Source organism: Nuphar pumila, chromosome 1, assembly GCF_984573655.1.
Source record: "Nuphar pumila chromosome 1, dmNupPumi1.hap1.1, whole genome shotgun sequence".
Lineage (NCBI taxonomy): Eukaryota > Viridiplantae > Streptophyta > Magnoliopsida > Nymphaeales > Nymphaeaceae > Nuphar > Nuphar pumila.
Window position 1 is genome coordinate 6,035,576 of NC_143249.1, and position 27,602 is coordinate 6,063,177.

At 36.5% G+C, this 27,602-nt stretch overlaps 1 protein-coding gene across 3 annotated transcripts in view; it reads left to right on the top strand.

The window, feature by feature from the left end:
* Positions 1–491: 491 nt before the first annotated feature.
* Positions 492–27,602, top strand: part of LOC149847798 (protein FLX-like 4) — a 35,251-nt gene continuing 8,140 nt past the window's right edge. The window contains exon 1 of one of the 3 annotated variants that reach the window (XM_090001716.1): positions 492–612. The gene's annotated coding sequence lies outside the window, so the exon portion shown is untranslated. Of the gene's footprint in view, positions 763–27,602 lie in introns of all 3 variants that reach the window. The other 2 variants (XM_090001578.1, XM_090001650.1) reach the window with 2 other exon arrangements.

Sequence of the window (27,602 nt, forward strand, 5' to 3'; positions counted from 1 at the left end):
AACAAAAGCAATATTTTTTTCAGGGAAAGTGATATTTTGAAAATACCGTATTTTCAACACTTTAGCTGATTTTAACAAAATCACAATAAAAAAGTTAGTTATTTTCAAAATATCTCGGATATTTCTTGAATAGCTCACCTGACATAATGCGTTTCTTATATTTTTTTTTAATTTATTACCCGAAGAAACTGCACCTGGCACGAAGACCTGGGAACGCTGGCTCAGCCTACCATACCTACCGTCGCCGGCCGGATGCGTAAAATTCTGTATCTAGGGACCCCTGCCACCGGGGGCCTGTGCGTATTGGTTTGCGCAGAGGGGTGACGCCCATGAGAATCGAACCCGTAACTACTCCTCTAACCGGCAAGGCCCCACCCCACTACGCCAACCCCGTTTGGGGGCACGCGTTCCTTCCATTGCTTTTGTTTTATATTCTTCTATTTATTCATTTTTCTGTTTTGACGATTTTGTCCCAACCGGTCGCGTTATCTTTCCGCCATCGATACTCCCTCTTCCGCATAAACCCTACGACTCTCTCTCTCTCTCTCTCTCTACAATCGTTGGTGTTCTTTGCAACGTCTTCGGTGTGCTCGCCGACGAATTTCCACCACCGTAAGATCTCTCTCTCTCTCTCTCTACAATCTTCTTTGCAACATCTTCGGTGTGCTCGCCGACGAATTTCCACCACCGTAAGATCTCTCTCTCTCTCTACAATCTTCTTTGCAACATCTTCGGTGTGCTCGCCGACGAATTTCCTCCACCGTAAGACATCTCTCACTCTCTCTCATGATTAGAATACGTGGATTGGTTTCATCTTTTTTATTTGATTATTGAATATATGTTAGGGGTTCATCGAAAATAAGAACATCAGGAAACCCTCTGGTTCAGAAGAAGCCATGCATCAGAATCTTATCAGTTTCCCCAAAATGTTGTTTTCCCTCTGCCCCTTTTGATGTAGCTCTTCTGTAGTTTTGTGTACTCGATTGGTGAGTTTTCTACTGATAGGGTCTCACCTTGTTGTGGGATTTGTTTTGTGGGGCAAGTTGGTACTGGACAGTGGACACCCATCCATCTTTTTTTGTCTACATTGATGATATGATTTCATAGAAGTTGGTCATTTGTAATTCTCCTTTATTATGACTACTCGATTGATTTGTTGTATGCAAAAGGTGTAGCGGTGAAAGAGGAGTTGCAGTCTGCAATGTTAGATTGAGATTAACTGAGAGTTTTGAAGCAATGGCTTTTGCTTTAGATTATGGTCAATACTTATTGGTTAATCACTTTCTCTAGTATATAACTCTGGAAGTAGTCCATATCATGGCTTACACACATGTTCACTTCTAGAAGGCACTCCGGTATAACGCATAATAGGATTTTTTTATGGTTGGGCTTAATTTCAGCCGTGCATCCATCCCCTAGTGTGTACCAAGAAGCTATGTTTGTACTGTGGTGGACATCTAGAATGGTGAAAATGTGAGAGTGAACTCTGAGTTTGGCAAAAAGCTTATGAAATTTTTTATTTTTGAGATGATTGAATTTTCCATGATAACCTAGAGATCACTTCTATGAAGAGGTGGTTTCATACGAGTTGAAGAAGCATAGGGAAGGGTGTCACCAATTAAGAGTTGGAGAGACAGAACGAGACAACACAGGAATATTGTGTGACGAGTAACTTAACCTTGAAAATGAACTTTTTGTGTGTGCGTGGTGATGGAATTGGCTTACTTTTGAACTGAACTTCCCACCCTATCTGGTTGGTAGGGCTCTTAAACATTAATTTAAACTTCCTCAGTAATCACATTATTATCATTTCTTGGTTCTCCTTGTTGGCCTACTTAATTGTTTGTTCTTTATTGGATGAGGCACTGAAATGCCCAAAAGTATTTAGTTCATGATCATTCTTTGGCTGAGTTCAATTATGAATTAAGACCCTATAATAGAAAGCAAACAAAATGGGGCTTTCCGTGATTTTTTTTACTCTTATATACCTCCAAGACCAGAACTTCTTGTTTCTAAATGTGAATACTTCAAGCCTTATCAGCCATTGAAAAATACTACCAATGTTTGTGGTTTTGGTCTAGCCATCATTAGTACTTCAAGATCCATTGCATGTCCAAGGACTTTTGTTTTTCTTAGCATATGTTATTCTTATGAAAATCTTTTTAATTCTCAAAAAAGCAGTTTGAGGAGGTTTAATTGTTCAAGATGTGTTTCTAGATCCGTGGATTCTTGTTGAGTTGTGATTCTTTTATTAAGACCTTGACCCATTCTAAAAGAGGTGAAAGTTTATCCAGTTGATCAAGAAAAAGCTGTTTGAGAAGGTTTAATTGTTCGAGATGAATTTCTTGATCCATGAATTCTTGTTTAGTTGTTACTCTTTTATCGAGAACTTGACCCATTTCATAAGAGGTGAAAGTTCATCAAGTTGATACAATATAATACATATACATGATATCGATATTAGATATTTTTTAAAATGAAAAATGGATCATTTAATTGGCCTTGATCTTTTTGCAAACAAATGTGTCTTTTTTCTAAACTGCCGCCCCGCTGCAGAGCACTTGGAGTCCACAAAAATCCTCTAAGGCTGGATCTAGATCCACCAAGACCTTGATCTAGATACAACCTACTAGGAATACATAGTCTCTATCTTTTACTAGATAGTGATAATCTATGTTATTTTCCTAATTACCTTGGAAGTCTTAGTATGAACCAAATAATGGATTTAATGACTGCCTTGTTTTAATTAATGTTGACTAAATAATGAACTCTTGTCCATCAGACCTTGCCCACAAGGCTAGAGTGCGGCGCAATCATCCGAGCTCTTTTGGATGTCTTGCATTCAACAACCCTTGTTGGCATCTGTGTGAATTTTTGTAGGGGTCTTTTATGGGCTAGGGTCTTCACTCATGTTTACTATCCAATCAGGGGACTACAAAGGGATTGGACAACTTGGATAGGTTTCTTGTCATAAGAAAAAAAAGATTTTTGGAATAAGAAATTCTCTTAGATTACTGTTTAAGATTATAGCAGTGCTAAGATTTCTACCTCCAAATGGCTCATTAAGCAAAGTTATGCAGTAGTTGGTTCAATTGCTTCTTTGAAAAGGCTATAATATTGTTGGTAACAGTTGGGGCATGCAATGCCTCTCTCTTTCTTCGTTTGTTAATGAATGAGGCAGACCTGAACTAAAAGACAAGAAAAAGAGTATCGCAAAGGAGAAGACTGCACGGATGAGAGGTAAAAGTAAAGGATATGCTGTAATTTTCTACTACCAAGCAAAACACTATATTAACATATATAAAGTCGGAGAGTCACAACATGGCTAACTTACTTTAACTATCTATAATCATCACAACAAAACAACTATTCACTTTGCCACATGGCAAAACAACTACCCACTATGAATCTGTCACATGGTTACGGGTACAAGTATGGAAGGTACGACACAACAATTTCAAAAAATGAGGATACGGGTGTAAGAAAACAAAGGGTTTTGATAATGAACCCATAAATGCACACTTAAGGTGCAAATCCACAAACCCACTAAGGGGCAACCAAAAGCACATAAAGTGCTAAACCCATAAACCCACAAAGGGGTAAAGCCAAAGGGCTAAAAGAATATTTCTTTATTATGAAAAATAGGGTAAAAACCCTTTTACAATGGAGCTAAAGCTCCCCCAAGAATGTTCTAAATACAAGGGGGAGTCCCCTATTTATAACAAAAGAGGAGCCACTTGGAGGGGCTCCAATGTGGTCGTTGGAGCCCCTCCAACGGTCACATTTGTGACCGTTGGAGGGGCTCAACGACTACATTGGGCCCCCCAAGGTGGATACAAAAAGACAAAATAAAAAAGAGAAAAAAAGGAAAAAAAGAAAAGAAAAAGAAATGTAAAAATACAACCATATTTCAATTGAAATATGTGTAAAAGGTAAGAAAACAAAAATACCCTTGTCGGGTTTTACAATATATATATATATATATATATATATATATATATATATATAGAGAGAGAGAGAGAGAGAGAGAGAGAGAGAGAGAGAGAGAGAGATGTACATATATACATAATATATATGTATATATATGTTGGGGTTACATTTTAACACCCCCCCCCTCAAACTTTGCGTGGGGGAACAAAAAGATTGAAGAATACAAGAGGAAGAGTCTCAAGGCTTCAAGAGTCTTCAGTAAGAATGCTATTGAAATTTGTAAATGTCTTCCTCCAATTGTCTTTAATGGTGAACACCTTCCATGATCTATCCAAGGTATTTTTTTGCATCTCATCTTCAAGATCCTGTGGAACACACCAAAAAAAAGGTCTAAGTAAAAAATATTTTTGCACTTTAATCAAGTGGAATATTCCGAACAAGATGAATCAACAAGACCCTATCATATGATTCATAAAAAAACAATGTTGCAAAAAGATATTGTGAGCATATTAAAGGCATAATTATTTTATTCAAAGCACAGGATCCGTCAGGACAAGATAACTACTTATGCATGCAAAATGTTTTTAGAAGACCAACTTTTAAAAACATATCCTTGAAAATAAGTAAAAGTGAAAAAATTTTAAAATGTGTGTGGAAATGTATAATAAGAATGCTTAATGCATTCACATGGTCCAATAATGAACAAACAAGAAACCATAATGGGGAATATCAAAATAGTCCATGGAAGGACAACATAAAGAGCCTTCAAAGAGGCAACACATAAGAAAATATATGAATCTTAATTGAGTGAGGGATTAACCACTTGAGTGAGAGATTAAAAAGCCATTGTGAGCATATGCATACGATATCATGTAATGAAATGAATCAACACTAAAAGAGTCATTAATGAACATGCCCCAATCATACTTTAATCAAGGATATTACTTGAGCTTACAAGACTAGAAAAACAAGTGTTATTGAATTGAGCAATTCTCTTGAAGGAGATTTCACAAAGGAAATGCTCAAGAGCATATGATAAAAGAGAGTGTATAAAACACAAGAGTTCAAAAGTTTTACGTTCACTTATGAGACAAAACAATCAAAATATATTCTTTGATTCGAAAAACATGTGCACATAGCAATTGTGTTATAAAATGAACATGAATTAGAAAATCTCATATCAAAACCAAATTTCAAATTCCCATAAATATTGAATTTTGTAAATCTCAACAATAGTTCATCCACTACAAGCAATCACCTTATTAGACCTCCAAAACTCTCAAATCAAGTGTATAAGCGACTAGAACAAGAACATAAATATAATGCCACCAAAGGGCCCAAAGACACACACGAAGGTGTGTGTAAACATCTCTTGTCTACATATAATAATAATTGAAATGAGTGTATCAGCGACTAGAACAAGAGTACAAATGCCAACATGGATTAAAAATCACACATAAAAATGTGAATAAACAACTCTTGTCTACATATAATGATACTTTAAATCAAGTATGTTCAGTTACTAGAACAAGAGTACAAAGCCAACCATGGGCTAAAACACACACGAAGGTGTGACAACACATCTCTTGTCTACATAAAATGATATTTGAAATGAGTGTATCAGCTACTAGAACAAGGATACAAAAGCCAACCATGGGCTAACATCACACACAATGGTGTGAAGCAACAATCCTTGTCTACATATAATGACGCTCAAAACAAGTGTGTTCAACTACTAGATCAAGAGAACAAAGCCAACATATTTCTTGTCTACATATGATGACACTTAGATAAGAGACATAAAAATGAGAAAACACTTGAGGTAAGAAAGCTTGTAATGAAAATTCAATTAAAGAACATCAATTTTTCAATATACCTTGAAACACTATGGTTTCAAACCGTAGACATCCATCACAGGTATACATAATTAAAAGTATCTATAAAATCAACGACCAAAAAACAAACAAGTGACACACTCATAATCAGAGATCTAATAACAAGCCATTTAGAGTCAAACTACAAGTTGACAATCTAAAATGACATAACACGAGGTGCACATAACTCACCTCAACAAACATCTTTGATATAACAATAACAAGGTCATAAAGGATTGATGCATAATATAACAACTTGTGAGGGACAACATAAGAGTGTCATAAAAGGCAAAATATACTCTTAAAAAAAACATCCTTTTTTAATACGCAATACTTATGTGAAAGAACCATTTTTGGGATAATTAAGAGTAAAACCAAGCTTTAATATTCTTTGATTGTAATGAGATATGTGGAAACATAAAAAGTGCTATAATCACTTACAATCTATGTCACAGGGATTCGCTAAGACAGGTGCCGCACCCGCGTCGACGTGACGCGGGTGTAGCACCCGGTGCGGTCAACTCGACCCTGGGTGCGGTCAATGCACCCAGGGTCATTTTGGTCCATTTTTTTTATTAAAAAAATCTGCTTTGGAAAATAAAAAAAAGAGACCCTTGCTTTAATTTCATTTAAAATGCATTGAACAACATTATTTTCAAGTGAATAAATTCTCATTAAACTCTCTCTCTCTCTCATTTAATAGTAATAAAACTTCCTCTCATCCACCAAAAACATAAAACGAGTTTCTCAACAAGGCAGCTTTGGAAAATGTTGATAATAGAAAACTGTTTTCTAAAATCTATCTTGGAAATTAAAAGCTTTCATTGAGAATAGGAAAGGTCTCCTAAAGTCCAACGTGTAAATTAAACCCATATTTTGAAGTTTTAAATGATTTTATTTAGATTCTTGGAAATTAAAAGCTTTCATTGAGAATAGGAAAGGTCTCCTAAAGTCCAACGTGTAAATTAAACCCATATTTTGAAGTTTTAAATGATTTTATTTAGAAGTTTCAATTTTGGACCCCCTTCTATATATATATAATTTTTTTTTTACATTTTTGCCCCTGCCGCACCCCCGCACCCTAGGTTTTTGAAAGTGCCGTACCCCTGCACCCGCACCCGCACCCGCACCCGCACCCGCACCCGCACCCGCACCCGCACCCATGTGACATAGCTTACAATGTCCTATAATGAACAAATAAGAGAGTCAATGCCCAAGTCTACTAAGGAACAATACATACACAAGCCTTGAGAAAGACACTAAAACATAAAAGCCTCTTTAAAGAGTGTTCAAACAAGCACTAATGCTTTCACAAAAGATGTGCACAAAGGCACTCAAACTACACTTGAACAAATACGCACAAAGGCGAAAAAGTAAAGCAAACATGCACAAAGGCATGTAACAAAAATATATTCGAAGAAAGAGGAGAGCTTGAGCCTCTCAAGCTTTAATTATGCAATTACATGCTCAACAAGTGTAATTCAATGCAAGAAAATGAGAACATATTGCGGCCAACGTAGGCATCCTTTAATAGAAGTGATACAATCAAGAGGTTTGGAAATCTTATGTGAAAAAAATACAAACAAAAAAGTTTATAAACTTGCACCATTTAGAAGAAAATTCAAACTAATGAAATCTTTTATACCAAAAGATCTTATTATGCAATAAACACAATATGAAATTTTAAATAATGCATATTAAGATTCTATATAATGTGAGTTCTTTTAAAAGATCTTTCTTAATGAACACAATGATTCATACAACATACTTACCACAAAATTTTTTCAAGATTCTTTAAATAAACCAAAAACATTGAAGGACCTTTACCATCCTTCTTTTCACAAGGATCATAGAATTCTCACAAATAGTTATTATTAACAAGAACCACTTAGGTTCATACAAAAAAGAAAGACAAAGACTTAATTCAAATGTGAGAAATTCATATTCAAGAATCACCAAATTCATATATCAAATTTTCGCAAAAAGTGCACTAAGACACATAAACAAGAGAGAACCTCAAAACAAATTAGGTTTCATATGAGAGTCAAGAGTATTAAGCAAAGACCAATAATACTCATTTAGCAAGAAAACATATATAATTTTATAAGATAACTTATAAGTTAATCACGAAACAACTATGCAAAAATCATCAATCTTGCATAATTGAAGACAATTTTGAAAAACATCACTATATAAGGATTCTTCATAAATTACTATTATATGTGATGGGTAATCGATAAAGTGTAGAGAAGTATGTGAATTACCACAATCCTTCATATACTAACAAATTTCAATCTCAATCCAACTTTCTTTAAGAGCTTCTTACACATATAAACAAATTTTATCACAACCATGTATGCAAAAATCTCTATAAAAAATGTTTGTGTATAAACACATTGCTAGCAAACAAGAAGTGTGCACAAAGGCGCGGATACACATGCACTTTGACATGGAAAATATGAACTTCAAGCTTTTAATACTTGAAGTCAACATAATAATAAAAAACTCCTAAAGCCATGCACGAGTTCAAATAGGATTGACATCAAATTTTAAAAAATAAATATGATATACAACCCATTTTTGAGCAATCATATATCTAGAAAAGAACAAGTTTACCAATTTTTAAAAAGAAATATTTTAGAACATGCGAACAAGTGAAATGTGATATGTGAAAAGTAAGAGTTCTCAAGTACCACAAACACTAAATGTGCAAAACATAATGATAACAAAAGCACATGCAAGAAAATAATTTCATAATGCATAATACTTTAAGAAAATGGATACATACCAAAAAACTTCAAGAAAGAGAAGAAAAACAATGAAGACTTCAACATTTTTTGAAGATACTTGAGCAAGACGCTTTCCGATGCACCAAGAGACAACCCGATCACGACCTTGCTCTGATACCATGTAAGAAAACAAAGGGTTCGATAATGAACCCATAAATGCACACTTAAGGTGCAAATACACAAACCCACTAAGGGGCAACCAAAAGCACATAAAGTGCTAAACCAATAAACCCACAAAGGGGTTAAGCCAAATACAAGGGGAAGTCCCCTATTTATAACAAAAGAGGAGCCACTTGGAGGGACTTCAATGTGGTCGTTGGAGCCTCTCCAACGGGGCCCAACGACTACATTGGGCCCCCCCAAGGTGGATACAAAAAGACAAAATAAAAAAGAGAAATAAAGGAAAAAAAGAAAAGAAAAAGAAATGTAAAAATACAACCATATTTCAATTGAAATATGTGTAAAAGGTAAAAAGGCAAAAATACCCTTATCAGGGTTTACAATATATATATATATATATATATATATATATATATATATATATAGAGAGAGAGAGAGAGAGAGAGAGAGAGAGAGAGAGAGATGTACATATATATACATAGTATATATGTACATATATAAAGGGTTACATTTTAACAATGGGGACATGGCTATATATATATGTGTGTGTGTGTGTGTGTGTGTGTGTGTGTGTGTGTGTGTGTGTGTGTGTGTGTGTGTGTTGATAAAAAAGGTTTGGGTTTGGATCTATGATAAGGTCCATATAAAAAAAATGTTTGTAAGAGAGGTGATTGTAACTTTTTGAAAAAAAGGGGCAGGGGAATATTAGAAATTAAAGAAAAAGTTGTAAGGGGGGTGACTGTGATTTTAAAAATAAGGGAGAGGGAGAATGAAATTATCTTTTTAATAAAAAGGGCATGAAATATCTCTCGAAGATGAGGATCCGGTATGCTCTCTCTCTCTCTCGTCCTCTTCTTCCTTCTCCTTTCCTCTTCCTCTTTCGTCTTCTTCTTCCTTCTCCTCCTCTTTCTCTTTCGTCCTATTCTTCCTCTTTCTCTTTCATCTTCTTCTTCCTTCTCCCCCTGTTTCTTCTTCTTCCTTCTCCTCCTCTTTCTCTTTCGTCCTATTCTTCCTCTTTCTTTTTCTTCTTCCTCCCTGCCTTTCACCGAGGTCAAACAAAAAAAATTGGGTTGGGTCGAAGTTGAACCCGACTTGATCTAGACCAGCATGTACCTGTGCTGCATCCGGTACCAGTACACATGTCGACACTGTTAGGTTTTAATCCACTCGTGAGAGCTGAGAGACAGGGAAAGAGAGAGAGAGAGAGATAGCAGAGAATGAGAAAAAGCCGATAACCCCAATACCTGGCGTCGGCTGTTGTATGATATCTTTTATAATAACATACAAAGTATATGACTAGGGTACGAAAGTACCCTTTTTACAAAAGTATAAATTACACACAGTGCCATTAATGAAACGTTAATGATCACGGGTCTGGATCTCCAGACCCGTGACCCGAAATAGGAGAACGCACTTCACTTCTTTTCACTCTCCCTCAAGTTGTGTATGATCTTGGACCATGAACAACTTGCCTTTTAACATCCAAACTCTGTCTTTCGTCAACCCTTTTGTAAATATATCCGCCACCTGATCTGTGGTTCGTACAAATTCAGGCTCAATCTCTTTCTCTTCTACCTTTTGTCTCACAAAATGTTGATCTATTTCAATATGTTTGGCACGACTGTGATGGATTGGATTAAAAGACATACTAATGGCACTCTGGTTGTCACACAAAAGCAGTGATCGAGAGATCGATTCCCCTACTTCTGTCAGTAAATGTCTAATCCAAGTAGCTTCAGCAGTGGCTGCTGCCATTGACCTATATTCAGCCTCTGTACTGGATCTGGCAACAACCTTTTGTTTCTTACTGCTCCAAGAAACTAAATTCATCCCAACAAACACACAATAGCCGGATACTGATCTGCGTTCATCTGGATCTCCTGCTCAGTCCGCATCAGAATAAGCAGTGATCTCATGTGCATTTTGCCCATTTGTCTTTCTCTGATATATGAGTCCATCCCCAACAGTTCCCTTTAGGTATCGAAGTATCCGTTTAACTGCTTCCATATGCCCTTCACATGGTGCATGCATAAACTGAGAGACTTGATTCACCGAGTAGACTATATCTGGGCGAGTAAAGGTGAGATATTGTAACATACCTACTATGCTACGATACTGTGTGGGATTATCAAATGGATCCCCATCTTGAGACCTAAGCTTTTGATGAAGGACACTAGGAGTGCCCAAGGGCTTGCAGTCTTTCATACCCGCTTTATTTAGAACATCAATGGTATACTTATGTTGGGTGAGAGTCATCTCTTCAGATGTACTGTCGACTTCAACTCCAAGAAAGTATCGTAGCTTGCCAAGGTCCTTCATTTTGAACCTTTGATTCAAGAGATGTTTCACTTCTTTAATGTGCTCATTGGAATTACCAGTGATGATGATATCATCTACATATATCAACAACAGAGTAATTGTGTCTTGGTTCTTAAAGATAAATAAGGAGTGGTCAAGAAGGGATTTCTTAAAACCATATTTTTGAATTTCAACAGAGAAACTGTCGAACCAAGATCGAGATGCCTGCTTCAATCCATATATCGCCCTTTTTAGTCTGCATACATATTTTGTAGAATCACCTTCTGCGTAGCCAGTGGGTTGTTCCATGTATACTTCTTCTCTTAAAATTTCCATGAAGAAAGGCATTCTTCACATCAAGTTGGCTAATAGTCCATTGATGTTCAATAGCTAAAGAAAGTATAATCCTGATTGTTCCCATCTTCACCACTGGACTAAAAGTTTCATCATAGTCCTGTCCTTGCTCCTGTGTAAAACCTTTGGCTACAAGTCTCGCCTTGTATCGCTCTATAGACCCATCTGGTTTATACTTTGTTTTGTACACCCATTTCGAACCAACAACATTTCTGTCAGGTGGTCTTGTTACGACATCCCACGTACCACATTCATGTAGAGCTTCCATCTCCTCATTCATTGCTTCAATCCATCTTCTGGAATTCGATGCTTGAGAGAACGTTGTGGGTTCATTTTCTTTATTTAAGGCTGTTAGAAAGAGTTGAAAATCCAATGAGAAATTTTCATAACTGACCCATCTTTCAATTGGATGACGAGTACGGGTGGATCTTCTATTATCAGCAATGTTGGATGTAGAGGATATGTCCATGTCTGAATTGACTATGGTGGGCGGCTCTCTTTCTCGTCGAGCGTAGACAAGACCTTTATACCTTTGTGGATTCGAAGTTGGGTCTGTATTTTCATGAGCAACCACTTCATCTGCAGACATAGATTCCTTATTCTCTTGAAAACAGTTCGAGCAAACCTCTTTAGTTCCGGGGAGAAGTTCATAATTCAACCAAGGATGATAAGCCTCAACTTCAGGTTTTGATTCTGAAGAACTAGTATATCGACAATCAAAATTCAATTCATCGAATATGACATTTCTTGATATTTTGATGCGCTTGCTCACTAGATCATAGCACCTGTACCCTTTATAGTCATCAGCATAACCCACAAACCTGCATTTCAGAGCCTTGTCCTGAAACTTATGTCTCATTGAACTATCAACATGAACATAGCATAAACAACCAAACACATGCAAATTATGATAGTTGGGATGTACACCAAAAAGACACAAGTAAGGAGACTTGTTTTCCAAAACAGTCATGGGCAAACGATTTATCACATGAACTGCAGAATGAAAAGCCTCTGTCCATAAGGTGATCGGGAGACTGCTGTCATGCATCATGCTCATCGCACTCTCAACAATATGACGATGCTTTCTTTTAGCAATCCCATTCTGCTGAGGTGTGTGTGGGCAAGATACCTTTTTCCTTATCCCGTTACTTTGGAGAAAGTTAGTAAAGTCAATGGAAGAAAATTCACCGCCTCCGTCACATTGGAAACTAAGGATGTTTTCAGAAAATTGGTTTTTGACAAAGGAATGGAAGTTTCGGAACAACTTGAAGGTCTCAGACTTGTGTTTCATGAAAAATATCCAAGAATAACGAGAATAACTGTCAACAAACAAAAGGTAATATCTTGTTCCAGATATGGAAGCAACTGGAGCAGGCCCCCAAACATCGGAACAAATAGTCTCAAAAGGTCTTGAAGCTCTTTTATTAATAGAATGAAACGGTAAGACATGACTCTTACATAAGAGACAACTAGAACATTTGTTGTCATCGACATTTATTCTTAAACTTGACTTAGGAATGAGGTTATTTGAAACAAGTTTTTCAATGAAACTACTACTGCAATGACCTAGACGACCATGCCAAAGATTTGGCTTATTGATTTCAGAGACACTGAAGACACAAGTAGAATTTTCAGAAGGCAACGATGATTGGAGCTTCAAGTTTGGATCTGCAGAGCGAATATGTGCTGAAGGATCTTCTTGAAAGACGTACATATTGCCTTGTCGTTTTCCTCTAGCGAACGTCTCCTTCGTGCAGAGATCCTTGACAAGAACAGAAGAGGGAGTAAATTCAACTGAGGCTTTGATATCATCAACAAGTTTAGAAACTGAAACAATGTTTTTCTTGATTTCAGGAACATAAAGGACTTTTGAAAGATTGATAGAAGATTCAGACAGGGGTATAATGGAGTTTCCAATATGAGAGACAAAGTGGTGTGATCCATCTCCAGTAATTATACTGCTTTTACCAATGTAAGGAACAAGTTTTAGGAGCTTACCTGCATCACCAGTAACGTGAGTCGCCGCGCCAGAGTCCACGTACCAAGTACCTTGCTCATTTTGTTTCAGATTCAATTCTGCTAAAGCTGACAACAATAACTCCTTTAATTCTCCGTTGGTCCTTGTACTGTCTGTGCCTCTTTTTGCTTCAGTTTGTGTTGATTTTCCTTTATTTAGGGGATTGAACCAACAATTAGCTTTGATATGCCCCTTTTTATTACACAGAAAGCAAGTAGGAATTGGCCTCTGTCTTTGTGGATTGGTATATGTGTTGGGTGTAGGCAATAATCCACGACTTCCTTGACCACTTCTCCCTTGTGCTCCCTTTCCCTTGATATCATAGCTTCCTCGTCCTCGTGCATAAGTAACCCCTGTAGCAAGAACTTCTTGTGCCCCAGTATGCATAGATGATTCTTCAGAAAACCCCTTTAGGTTCATCTCATATTGTAACAATTTTGCACGCAGATCTTCAAAGTTGGGGAGCTCAGGTAAACATAGCAATGAAGTAACAATCATATGATAGTCATGTCCTAATCCACTGAGAGTTTGCTGTACCAAATCCTTATCAGTTACTGTACTTCCAACAACTGCAAGTTGATCTGTGATAACCTTCATTTTGTTCAAGTATTCCATGATGGTCATGGAATCCTTTCTTAACATTTGGAATTCTCTTTCAAGAAACATAATCCTGGCCTGAGAAACTTGTGAGTATGTCTGAACAAGTCTGTTCCAAAGTTGCATGGCAGTGCAGTCATCTGGAATTGCTACAAGTACCTCTTGTGACAGTGTAGATGTGATATAAGCAACAAACGCTTGGTCTCTTTTCATCCAAGCCACAAATTCAGGATTTCTAACATATACTGTAGTAGGTTCCCCTTTATTGTCCCTTTCTTCTTGTGATATGAATTCAGGAGGAACTGGAATAGATCCATCCAGATGTCCAGAAAGATCCTGACTCCTAATAAAAGGTGTGATTTGTCTCTTCCAAGTCAAGAAGTTACCATTGTTTAATTTTTCATATACGAGTTGACTGAGGAAACTTGAAGAAAGAACCGACTGACTAGGAAATGAATCCATGGTTTACAATGTTAAGAATGTATTTAGCACAGTCTGTCTACAGTTTCTGTAACCTTTTTTTTTTTTTTAGAAACTAATACAGATCAATGGCCGACGACAGTGGCTGAATTTGAAGCAGAAATTAAAAAATCTGTCAGATTTTTGATTTTCATAAGTGATTGAATATTGGATTGTGAAACGAAAAGCAGAAATTAAAAAAAAATCGTGAATATGAATTCACACTGTGAAACAAAAAACATGTGGCTGAAACAAAATAAAACCCGATTGTGTGACCTATATTCAGCCGCTGTGATCAAAGACAACTAGCAAAATATATGAAAAGCAGAATGAAGAGATATTCAACTGGGTAACTCAGACAATAGGAGAAGAAATGAAGTTTCTTCTGTGGCATAACAAGCAATATCCAGTCAACCTTGTACTCTTGCACAAATAGAGGCAACAGAGGTGATATAAGAGCACTAACTGAACTAACACGTGCTCTTGGGTGCAGACAATATTGGGAAAATGGACAAACCGCGAGATTGGGAAAGAGGGGAAACCACGAGATTGGAGAAACCAGAAAAGAAAGGAGGTGAAAACAGAATCAAAACCACGAGATTGGGAAAGGCGAGATGCAGACGAGATTGGGGAAAACAAAGGTATTTTTTTTATTGACTTAAGAAGAAAACAAATATAGAGGAGAAAGAGATCTTTCAGACGTACCTTTTTGGATCGATTTCAGCTTCAGCTGTAGCGGCGCTCTGATACCATGTTAGGTTTTAATCCACTCGTGAGAGCTGAGAGACAGGGAAGAGAGAGAGAGAGAGAGAGAGAGAGAGAGAGAGAGAGAGAGAGAGAGAGAGAGAGAGAGAGAGAGAGAGAGAGAGAGAGAGAGATAGCAGAGAATGAGAAAAAGCCGATAACCCCAATACCTGGCGTGGCTGTTGTATGATATCTTTTATAATAACATACAAAGTATATGACTAGGGTACGAAAGTACCCTTTTTACAAAAGTATAAATTACACACAGTGCCATTAATGAAACGTTAATGATCACGGGTCTGGATCTCTAGACCCGTGACCCGAAATAGGAGAACACACTTCACTTCTTTTCAGACACGAGTACGACTGCCTGGTTGTCGTGTCTATGAGACATAGCTATGAGTCTTATGCATAACCACGACATCATGGGTGACAACATGACTATCCATGTTTTACATATAACACTTAACAACTACCTACAAGCATTTTACACCCAACGTGACTAACCCATTGGTCACACTACCCATATAAGCATAACAAAAATACTAAAAAATTTGCTATACATGAAAAACCCATCCTATTAGTTGCTCAAAATTCTCAACAACACATATCATGATTGCCCATGTCTTTCACTTTCGTGACACGTAGCATCAACCTACAATACTTTCCCTTGATGCGAAAATCCAAAAATGCATAAGGAAGATCTGAATTTAACAAATTTTGAATAGGGTAGAGCTTTGGTGAGATCATCTGCTATTCAATGATTGGGGGAGCAATCTCACATTACAATCATGCCTTTCACCATTGTTTCTCCAACGAAGGGGTGTTGAAGATTAATTTGTTTTGCCCTTATATGGAAATGCTGATTCTTGATCGTTAAGATGGTTGAATTGTTGTTGCAATAAATTTCAGTTGCATGGGCTTGAACTTGGTGCATGTCATCCAAAATACACGTCTTCCAAATAGCTTAACAAGCTGCCGATAATGCCACAATGTACTCTACTTCCGATCTTGACAAGGCTGTGTAGAACTTTGTTTATTTGAACTCCATGGCACAACCTTCAATCCAAGTCCAAAAAGGAATCTACTTGTATTCTTTTAATCATCAGTGGAACCTGCCCAATCACTCAGTAAAATTAAATATTAGTGACTTTGTTAGTCACTCGAATGTAGCGACAAATATGCTACCAAGTGGTGTATGGTGTACCGATGGATTATGTATTATCTTGAAATCAAACTGACCACAAACATGATATTTGAATGTGTCTGAACCAAATACATCAAACCACCAACTAAACTTCTAAAATAGTTCTCATCGTCCTTCACAGTTCCATCATCCATAGTTAACTTCTCAAAAGCGTTCATGGTTGAACTAGTCTGGTAATTCAAGTCTTCTAATGAAGGTTGATGCTACATGTTAAGAAAGTGAAAGACGTGGTCAATCGTGATCTATGTTGTTGAATTACTAATCGGATGAGTTTTTCTTGTATAACAAGTTTTTTAGTTTTTTTGTTATTCTTATGGAAGTTGTGTGGTCAATGGGTTAGTCACATTGTACATAGGATGCATGTAGGTAGTTGTTAAGTGTTATATGTAAAACATAGATTGCTACGTTGTTATCCATGATGTTGTGGTGATGCATAAGATGTTTAGTGGGTAGTTATTTAGGCCATGTGGCAAAGTGGGTAGTTGTTTTATTATGATGTTTGTAAGTAGCTATGAGATAAAGTAGGTTGGCCACGTTGTGGCTCTTTGGTTTTATATATGTCAATGTAGTGTTTTGTTTGGTGGTGAAAAATTGTAATATATCTTTTGGTTGTACCTATCATCCTTCACTTTTTCCTTTCCTCTACTTTATATATTTTTTCTTGTCTTTTAGTTAAGATGCAACATCTGCCCCATTCATTAACAACAGGAGAGAGAGAGAGAGAGAGAGAGAGAGAGAGAGAGAGAGAGAGAGAGAGAGAGAGAGAGAGAGAGAGAGAGAGAGAGAGATCTGCTACCAACAGAAGTGGTATAAGAGCTGTGTTGTTGTCGATCTTGGTGTCTTTTAGTGAGAAAATTGCTACTGAAAGGAGTTGAGGCTGGATTTAAGAGCTTCAATGAGAGGTAAACTCGCATGGTGATTCGCTATGACAAGTTGTATGAATACCCTTAACCTCTCACAAACTTTGGGAGAGGCAAAATTATGAGTTTTGGGGTATTAAAATATAGATGTTTATCTCAATTTTTTTTGGATCTGGTAGAAAGTGGCTTCAAATGTAGAGTTCCAAAGCAGGCGACATGACGGTGGAGAAGATGGATGTATAACCTCAAAAGAAGGATGCAAAGTACTTATGTTGCAGCAAGCTATGATGAAGTCCATTTTTCCACAAATTGGCAATGCTACAATGACCAAAGAAGCTCCAACCATTTTGAAATAGGAGTTTCATGGGGACAAGAAGGTTATGATGGTAAAGTTTTAGACCCTTCGTCATGAATTTGAGACTTTCTTTATGAACGGAGGTGAGTTAGTTGAAGAGTTTTTCTCTAGACTCTCTGTCATAATGAATCAAATGAGACTTTTTGATGACACCATTAGTGATAAGAAAGTCATAGAGAAAGTATTGAGGAGTCTACTTTCTAAATTTGATTATGTAGATAGCGCTATTGAGGAATCTAAGGACTTGTCGATTTATACTCTTAAATTAATGGGTTTTCTTTTTGCTCATGAAGAACACATGAGTAGGTTTGTAGAAAATGTGGTTGAGCAAACTTTTCACTCCAAGCTTAAGATCTCTATCCAGGTGAATGGTAATGGTGTTTTCGACTAAAAGAATGGAAGTAAGGGCTGCCTGATTGAGGTGTGCCTATCAAGGAAGCTTCCATGTTCATGGTAGAGTCCGTGGGCAATCTGATTCGAGCTGCCAAAAGCAAGAAAATGCTAATAAAGGTAGTCAAAAGCAACATTATAAGGGAAACAATGCTACCATTGCAAAAAATATGGCCATGTTGAAGCAAATTGCTTTTGAGAAATAAAAGCAATAAGCCAATTTTGTAGAAGAAGACAGTAACTTATTTCTCATATGTGAATCAAAATGATTGCAAAATTATGTATGGTTTTCAGATAGTGGATGCAACAACCATATGATAGGAAAAAGGATTTTTTCGGTAAAGTTGCATGTTTGGCTTGGAGATAGCGATCAGGTGAAGATCAGTGGGAAAGGGACCATTGCAATCAAGTCTAAATCAAGTATAGAAAGATTGATTCATGATGTTTATTTTATTCTTGATTTAAGCATAATTTACTTAGTATGGGTCAATTGCTTCAAAAAGGCTACTTGATTCTTTTTTATGATGGTATATGTGAAATTAGAAATAAAAAATCCAGTATATTTGTTGCTAAGATTCACATGATTCAGAACAAGATGTTTCCTCTTGAAATCTTTTCTCTTGATAGTTGTGTCTTATTAGCTAATATAAATGATCAATCTCAGCTTTGGCATTTTTGTTATGGGCATTTACATTTTAATGGACTGAAATTATTGAGACAAAAATTGGTGTTTGATGTGCCTTCTATCATTAGTCTAGATGATGTTTGTGAAGGATGTGTTTATGGAAAGCAACACAAGATACCATTTCCTGTTGGGAAAGCTTGGACAACCAAAATGCCTTTAGAGCTAGTGCATACGGATATTTGTGATCTAATGAGAACTTTATCTCTAAACAAGAGTAAATATTTTCTATTGTTTATTGATAAGTTATACTCACATGAGTTGGATGTATTTTGTTGCTAAAATATCATAGGCAATGGATGAGTTCAAGGCTTTTATAAGGAAAGAGTGTGGGCATGCTATAAAAATTCTTTGCACCGATAGAGGGTGAGAATTTCTATATGATGATTTGGTTCTTTTTTCAAGCAAAATGATATTTGCAGGCAATTAACAACAAAGAAAACATCGGAGTAAAACGGTGCGGCCGAAATTAAGATTTAGACCATTGTAGAGATGATTCGAAGCATGCTAAGTGAAAATCATCTTCCTAGTAATTTTTGGGTGGAAGCAACGACTACATTTGTACACCACTACATCTTACCAACTAAAGTTGTGCACAACAAAACTCCATATGAAGCATGGTGGAACCAAAAGCCCAATTTGAGTACAAGTCTTTGGTTGCTTTAGTATGAGTCTTTGGTTGCTTTGCCTATTCTTTAATAGATGCCAGTGATCATTCTAAGTTTGATAAAAAGAGTGAGAAATGTGTTATTGTTGGCTATAGTGATAAAGCAAAGGGACTTTGCACCTATAGAGGGTGAGAATTTCTATATGATGATTTGGTTCTTTTTTCAAGCAAAATGATATTGCAGGCAATTAACAGCAAAGAAAACATTGGATTAAAACGGTGTGGCCGAAATTAAGTTTTAGACAGTTGTAGAGATGATTCGAAGCATGCTAAGTGAAAAGCATCTTCCTAGTGATTTTTGGGCAGAAGCAACCACTACAACTTACCAACTAAAGTTGTGCACAACAAAACTCCATATGAAGCATGCTGGAATCAAAAGCCCAATTTGAGTACGAGTCTTTGGTTGCTTTGCCTATGCTTTAATAGATGCCAGTGATCATTCTAAGTTTGATTAAAAGAGGGAGAAATGTGTTATTGTTGGCTATAGTGATAAAACAAAGGGACTTTGGTTGTGTAATCCTGTCATTAAGAAGCTAATGATTCGACGAATTGTTGTTTTTGATGAGAACAATTTTTGGGGATGAAATGAAGCGGCAAACCGACACTTACCATTTGTAGATGTGATGGAGTCGACACAAACTAAAAAGAAAGATGTGTTGTCTCAATTTTGTTCATCATTGGGTAAAATGTCACCTCATGGTTTATCATCTTCAAGCACTACACAGGTGATGTCTTCAAGAGATTTGAGCAGTCTAACAGGCAGATATTAAGCCTACTCTTAATTCTGATACTCCAAGAAAGTTATGATCTTTGGATGAAATTTATGAAAATGTATTTTTGCTCTTACCGTTCTAAAACTAATGTGCTAAGAAGAATCATATGAAAATAAGGAAAGGGAAAATTCTATGAAAGAGGGGATGCTTGCAAGTGAGAAGAATGGTACATGGAAACTTGTAGATGTACCACTCGAGAAGGAGGCAATTGGCATAAAATGGATATATAGGGTGCAGATTTAAATGTGCAAAAATACGAAGCAAGATTGGTGGTTAAAGGGTATGTGCAAAAGCATGGGGTATATTTTTCTTAAACTTTATCTTCTAGCTAGATTTGAAACTGCTAGAATTATTTTAATAGTAGCAGCTCAAATGAATTGACATGTTTTTTAGTTTGATGTTAAATCAGCCTTTCTGAGTGGCCATTTGAATGAAGATGTGTATGTTGAGCAACAATAGGGATTTATCTTTAAAGGAAAGGAAGTGAAAGTTTACAAACCGAAAAAGGCTTTGTATAGCCGCAAGCAGGATGGTGCAGCTGTCTTGATTCTTATCTTCACCATAATGATTTTCAAAAAAAGTGAAAGTGAGCCTACTCTTTATGTAAAGTTGAATGGTAATGGCAATCTTCTAGTCAATGTTTATGTAGATATCATTTATTATTGGATCCTCTGTTGATCTTATTGATGAGTGTAAGCGGAGTATGATGCATGAATTTGAGATGACAGATTTGGATCTATTGTCTTGTTTTCTTGGCCTTCAGGTTTAACAAACTGGTGATGACATTTTTGTTTGCAGTGGATCTGCTTAAAAAGGTTAATATGTTGAATTGCAAGACTTTGTTATGAGAAGTTAACTATGAATGATGGAACTGCCAAGGCCGGTGAGAAGTATTTTAGAAGTTTAGTTGGTGGTTTGATGCATTTGACTCATACCTGTCCAAATATCAATTGTTCCCCATTAGTTTGGTTTCAAGGTTTTTGCATAGTCAATCGATGCACCACTTGGGAGCAACTAAGAGTATTTTCCGCTACATTCAGTTGACCTCTAACTATGGAATATGGTATAAGCTGATCACTATTTTTAAACTATTTGGTTTCACTGACAATGATTGGGCAGATTTTGTTGATGATCGAAGGAGCACAAGTGGATTTATTTTTGAACTTGGATTGAGAGTTGTGTTATGAAGTTAAAAGAAACAAAGTTCTACAGCCTTGTCATCATCGGAAGTAGAGCACATTGCGGCATCATCGAAAGTCTGTCAAGCTATTTGGATGAAGCATGTTTTAGAGGACATGCTCGAAGAGATATCACATTCTGAGATGTTCTGTAGGCCACTTTCTAAGTTTTGTAGCATATGAAATGTTATCAAGTTGCTTTTGTGCTGGTTAATCTTTCTGCACATGGCAGGTTATCATATGCAAGATCGGACACTATGCCTTGGAGGGATTGACCTTGGTATTCCACAATGTTTCTCAATCCCGAGAGGATTATCTCTAGGGACCTTGTCTGTCTCCTTACCATCATTCCCCTCTACTCTGGTGGAATCTTATGCCTTTAATCCGCCGCCCAAGGCGAAACTGCAATTTGTGTTTTGAATCTTTTGATCAACTTTGATGATAAAAGCCAGAACTGAAGAGTTTGAGGTTGCATACTTTTGCTTGCACCTGAGAGAGCTCAATGAAGGCCCTAGCTAGGTCTGGCAATAGGTAGGGTTGGGTCCATGACAGGTAGGAGTCACCGATTATTATGATATATTATATTACTACAATTGTTATACACAATTAGGTTTGGTTACCTAGAGATACTCATGTATAGGCCTATCACGTTTTGTTTGGGACCTTTTATTCTGCCAAAGCTCGACACAGGAGGACATACATGTAAGTTTGATGTTGACTTTTGCAGTTTAGTAGGGGATTGGTGGTGATAGTGCAAAGATTTAAGGAGACTTCAATCACGAACCAAAAGTCCACCAATCTTCAACTTGAGTAGATAACAAAAGTGTTCTAAGGAACCCACAAAGGGAACCCCAAAGTGTTCTAAAAGAACACACTCACAAACCCCACAAAGGGGATATACAAATGACAATATAAAAAATATTTATTTTATTCAATGGAGAAATTGTGCAAAAGCATACATTACAAGGAAGGGAAGACCCCTATATATACACATTATGAAGGGGAGTTAGAGGGAAGAAGACTAAAAGGAAAAGGAGAGCAGGTCCATTCCCAACGGCTAGATTTCTAGCCAACAGCTAGAAATCTAGCCGTTGGGGGCTAGGAAGGCTTAGTAAGTCCAAATCTGTCCCAAAAAATAACTAAATATAAAAAATATATATATATATATATGTGCATATATACATATTATTGTATATACATATATATATAGTACATAATTGTACATGTATAATTTTAATTCTCCCCCTCAAACTTATGGTAGAATAACTGGAAGTTTGCCTAGAAGCTATATCGTCAAAAGTGCTAGGTAACGCTTAGTCGGTGGACCCTTAAAAAGACTAGTCGGAGACTAAGCGGGACTAGATGGACTAGTCGATACCTTAATTAAAAAAACTGCAAATGAATTGCTAAAATTAGTAACAAACATGTATGCAACATAAAAAGTATAAACATGAAACAATGTAAAACAGGGCATGTAAAACAATTATCAAGTCAAATAATTGTTGAACATATTTTAACATATCTTTGTCAGTATCATACTATCATGTATAGACCAATCACATTATGCAAGCATGGGTATTTAGGTCTCTGCATCTGGATTTTGTTGTATTGTGGTTGTCTTTGAATGTCATTAATGCCATATTTTTTTTGTCTTAAGAGTGATTTATATGCGATTGAATTTACCAAATCGGCTACAGTGACTCCCTACACAGTAGTCGCAACAAGTAAATTCACCCTCAGTTATTGTTATATCCAGGCGACTTTTGTGTTGACCTGATCATGCATCTGAAGTAGAAAATACACCAAAAATGTCAATTCCCTCTTGAAGAAAAAAAAAAGAAGAGAGGTGGAGGAAGGGTGTGAAGAAGAAGAGTTGGGAGAGAGAAAAGACAGAGAAGAAGAAGAAGAATAAAAGAAAAAAAAGAAGAGAGTCATAGAAAGGGTGTGAAGAAGAAGAGTTGGGAGAGAGAAAAGAGAGAGAGAGGAGATGAAGAAGAAAAGAAAAAAGAAGAGAGGCGGAGGAACGGTGTGAATAAGAAGAGTCAGAGAGAGAGAAGAAGAAGAAGAAGAAGAAGAAGAAGAAGAAGAAGAAAAGGAAAAAAAGAACAGAGGCAGAGGAACGGTGTGAAGAAGAAGAGTCAGACTCTCGGGTTGAGAGAAAACTAGATAGAGAGAGAGAGGAGAAGAAGAAGAAAAAGAAGCATGCATACCTGAGGCTGAGGCGATGGCGGTGCACGTGAGGGCGACAACAATGGTTGGGCGAGCATGCGGTTGCGAGAGTGAGTGAGAGGAGAGATCGAGAGAGCAAAGGGCGAGAGAGAAGAGAGATCAAGAGAGCGGAGCTCAGAAAAAAAAGAGGGGAATAAAACCCTCCCCCCTCTCGTGTTTTAATGTTTCAAAACAAATGACTTTCTTGCTCTTGTGCATAGGCGCCAGGGCAAGTTAGACACCAATTAGGTGCTAGTTGGTGCCTAGTCGACGCTTAGTCAGAAAAAAGGACCTTTTTTTTTAAAACCTAGGAATCTGTTCGATTTGTAGGTCCCTTAGCGACTAGCCTGACTAGGCGCCTAGTCGGTGCTTTTGACTACATAGCCTAGAAGTAAGTGAAATCTAGGAGTAAAGAGGTTTGGTGAAGAAGTCTGCCAATTGTTACTCTGATGTGACATAAGGCAGATCAATGATCCCTTGAAGGTATTCCTCTCGCACATAGTGACAGTCCATCTCGATGTCTTTGTTCTTTCATGAAAAGTATTGTTGCTGGCAATATAAATAGTACTCTTGTTGTTGCATCACATCTTTAAAGCTCCTAGTATAGTGACTCTCATATCATCCCACAATCTATTTAGCCAAACCACCTCCATTGTGGTTGTGGCCAAAGCCCAGGACTCAACTTCGATTGAAAAAAGAGAGACCTGTTGCTTTTTGCACCTCCCCGATTAACGATTCACCTAGAAAAACACAGAAACCTATTGTTGAGTGCCTATTGTTAGGATCTCCTCTCCAATCTGCCTCGGTATATTCAAGCAAGGTTAGTGCATACTTAGATGACATAAAAGGGCCTTTAGAAATAGAAATTTTAAGATATCTAATAATACACAAAACAACTCCCATGTAAACAGATGTGGGAGCGTGTTGAAACTGACTAGTTATATTTACATGTGCTATATTAGGTCTCGTAATAGATAAATAAGAAAGAGCTCTAATAAGTTGCTGGTAAGGGGTTGGATCATCCAGAGGCTCCCCATCATCGATCTTCATCTTGACATTTGTCATTGCTGGAGTGTTAGATTGAGATAATAAGTACCGTATAGGGGAATAAGCAACTTCTATGCTCAAAGCATATTGTACAAGTCAGTTATTTTGAAATTAATTTTAAGAATCCATTTAATATTTTGAACTCCCTGTTTATCGCCTATAGTGATTATCATATCATCTATATAGAACATCAAAATAACAATACCTGCATTAGAATTCTTACCAAACAGGGCAATGTCAGTCAAGCAAGATCTAAAACCAATATCAAACATAACTTTGCTGAATCTATCATATCAGGCTTTAGGTGCCTGTTTCAACTCATATAATGCCTTTTGTAGGCGAAGAATCTTTCCTTGAGGAAGAATCGTACTGGGGGGTGCCTCTATGTACACTTCTTCCATAAGATTTTCATTTAAAAAGACATTTTTAACATCCATTTGGTATATAGACCATTTTTTAATTGATGCTATTACAATAAGAGTTCTAACCGTGGTCATGCGGGCTACCGGTGCAAAGGTTTCTTCATAATCAATATCATGTTCTTGCAAATATCCCTTTGCAACTAGCCTAGCTTTATATCGCTCAAGGGTTCCATCACTCTTAGTTTTTATTTTATATACCCATCTATAACCTATGGGTTTTTTTGCTGGTGAATTTTTTTTAATAGACCAAGTTTGAGCCTTTTCCAAAGCTTCAAGTTCTACCATCGTAGCTTTAACCCATTCAGGGTGTTCATTGGCTTGAGCGTAAGATGAAGGTTTTACATATGAGTGAATTAGGGCTATGCACACTTGGTATTTTGAAGAAAAGGATTGATAGGATACAAATTTTGATGGGGGTTTTGATACTCTAGATGATTTCCTAATTTGTAGTTCATCTTTGTTAAGGTTAGAAAACTTTTCAAGTGAACATAGAGAGTTTTGATTTCCTCGCCTAAAATATTGAATACAAGTTTGATCATTGTGAGACAATTCATCAAGTAATTCAAAGTCGCTAGATTCAATAACATTCTCCAAATCATGCTCGCAATCATAGTTGTCAATATCTTGTTTTGAAACAAGATCAAATAAAAAAGACTTCTCGGTTACTTCGGTTGATCCTTATCAAACCAAATTTCTTTTTCCAAGAAGGTTAAATTTCGAGATATGTATAATTTTCTATTTTTAGAATCATAACACCTATATCCTTTTTGGTTATCGGCATAACCAAAGAAGGCACAAGGAATAGCTCTAGGAGAAAATTTGTCATTCTTATTGGTGAAAATAAAACATTTACAACTAAAAGTTCATAATCTTGAATAATCAGGGGTGACTTTAAAGAGTTTTTCAATTGGTGAAATATTGTGTAAAGAAGAAGATGTCATTCTGTTTATAAGATATACAAAGTTAGGACAACTTCTGCCCAAAAAAGTGGAGGTAATTTTTAAATTCATTTGACAAAAATTCTCTCTCTGAATCAGTACGAAATATGAAAATATCATTTTCAAATATATTTTTGACCATCTTATGAAAACTTTGAAAATGGAAAAATACTTCAGATTTATGCTTAATGAAGTAAATCCAAGTATATCTAGTAAAGTCATCCACAAAAATAACATAATATGCATAAATATAATATTTAAATTTAATTTAGGAATGTATCTAATTTTTGGAATGAAATTTTTTTTGGAGTTTGAAAGATCCTTGTCAAAACTTCCTATTCCTTTGATTTCAAGAGGCGTACTATCGGCCGTAAAAACTTTTGACACACTTGAGTTGCTATAACATTCGTATAAATAACAAATGATTTTCTCTCTCATAGTCATTTCTTTGTCTTCTATAGTGAGGTGGCTTATATGTACGAACATAGTTTTCCAGTATAGAAATAGCTAAGACCGAGTCATCTTCACTTTTGCTTGCATGCTTTTTCAATATATTTTCTTCCATACTCAACTCTTCTATAGTATCTTCAATAGAAAGAACTTTTCCTCTACGGAGAATAATAGGTTTTGTAGATTCAAATTTCGGTCTTAGACCGTTAATGAATTGGTAAAAGTATTCTGCATCTATTTGTCTTTGGGGGAGTTCAATATCTTCGGGACAATGCCACTTTGGCTCTAAAAGAGCCAATTTTTTCCAAAGTTTGGATAGGTCATTATAGTATTCTCTAATAGTTTTATTTCCTTGGACTATAGTCCAAACTTTATCTTGCACATTGCATATATATGCAATATCTTTAAGAGAATACATTTTCTTAAGATGATCTCAAGGCTTGTTAGCATGCTCAAATTTAGTAAGGCTTGAACACTTTTTCACATCCACACTACTAATAAGCCAAGACATGATCTTGGCATATCCCATCTTCCATTCCTTCCACTTCTTCTCATACGTGGTTGTAGTCTTAGCGTTCTCACTTTCAATTAGAAGTACCTCTTTCTCACCCTCTACCTTAGTGAGAACTATCTTGGGTTCCGGATCGGATCCATCTACTAGTCCCCACAACCCTTTTCTCCAAATAAGGTGCTTTATAATAGAAGCCCATGTTCCATAATTGAAATCATTGAGTTTTATGGGTTTGATGGTAACATTATCATTGTCATCCATTTTTGCAAGGGCTAAGAGAGGAGGAAAGAAAGAGAAATAAAGAGAGGAGGAGGAAAAATGAGAGGCAATGAACACAAGCACTCCTCCAGCAATAATTCACACGATCACTTGAACACATGCAAGATCACCAACACTTTGAAGAAGCGTCTTCAAATGACCTTTAATACTTCTAAGCTTTGATACCATGTAAAGATTTAAAGAGACTTCAATCACGAACCAAAAGTCTACCAATCTTCAACTTGAGTAGATAACAAAAATGTTTTTTAAGGAACACACTTTCAACACCCACAAAGGGAACCACAAAGTGTTCTAAAAGAACACACTCACAAACCCCACAAAGGGGATATACAAATTATTATAAAAAAAATATATTTTATTCCATGAAAAGATTGTGCAAAAGCATACATTATAAGGAGGGAAAGACCCCTATATATACACGTTATAAAGGGGAGTTAGAGGGAAGAAGACAAA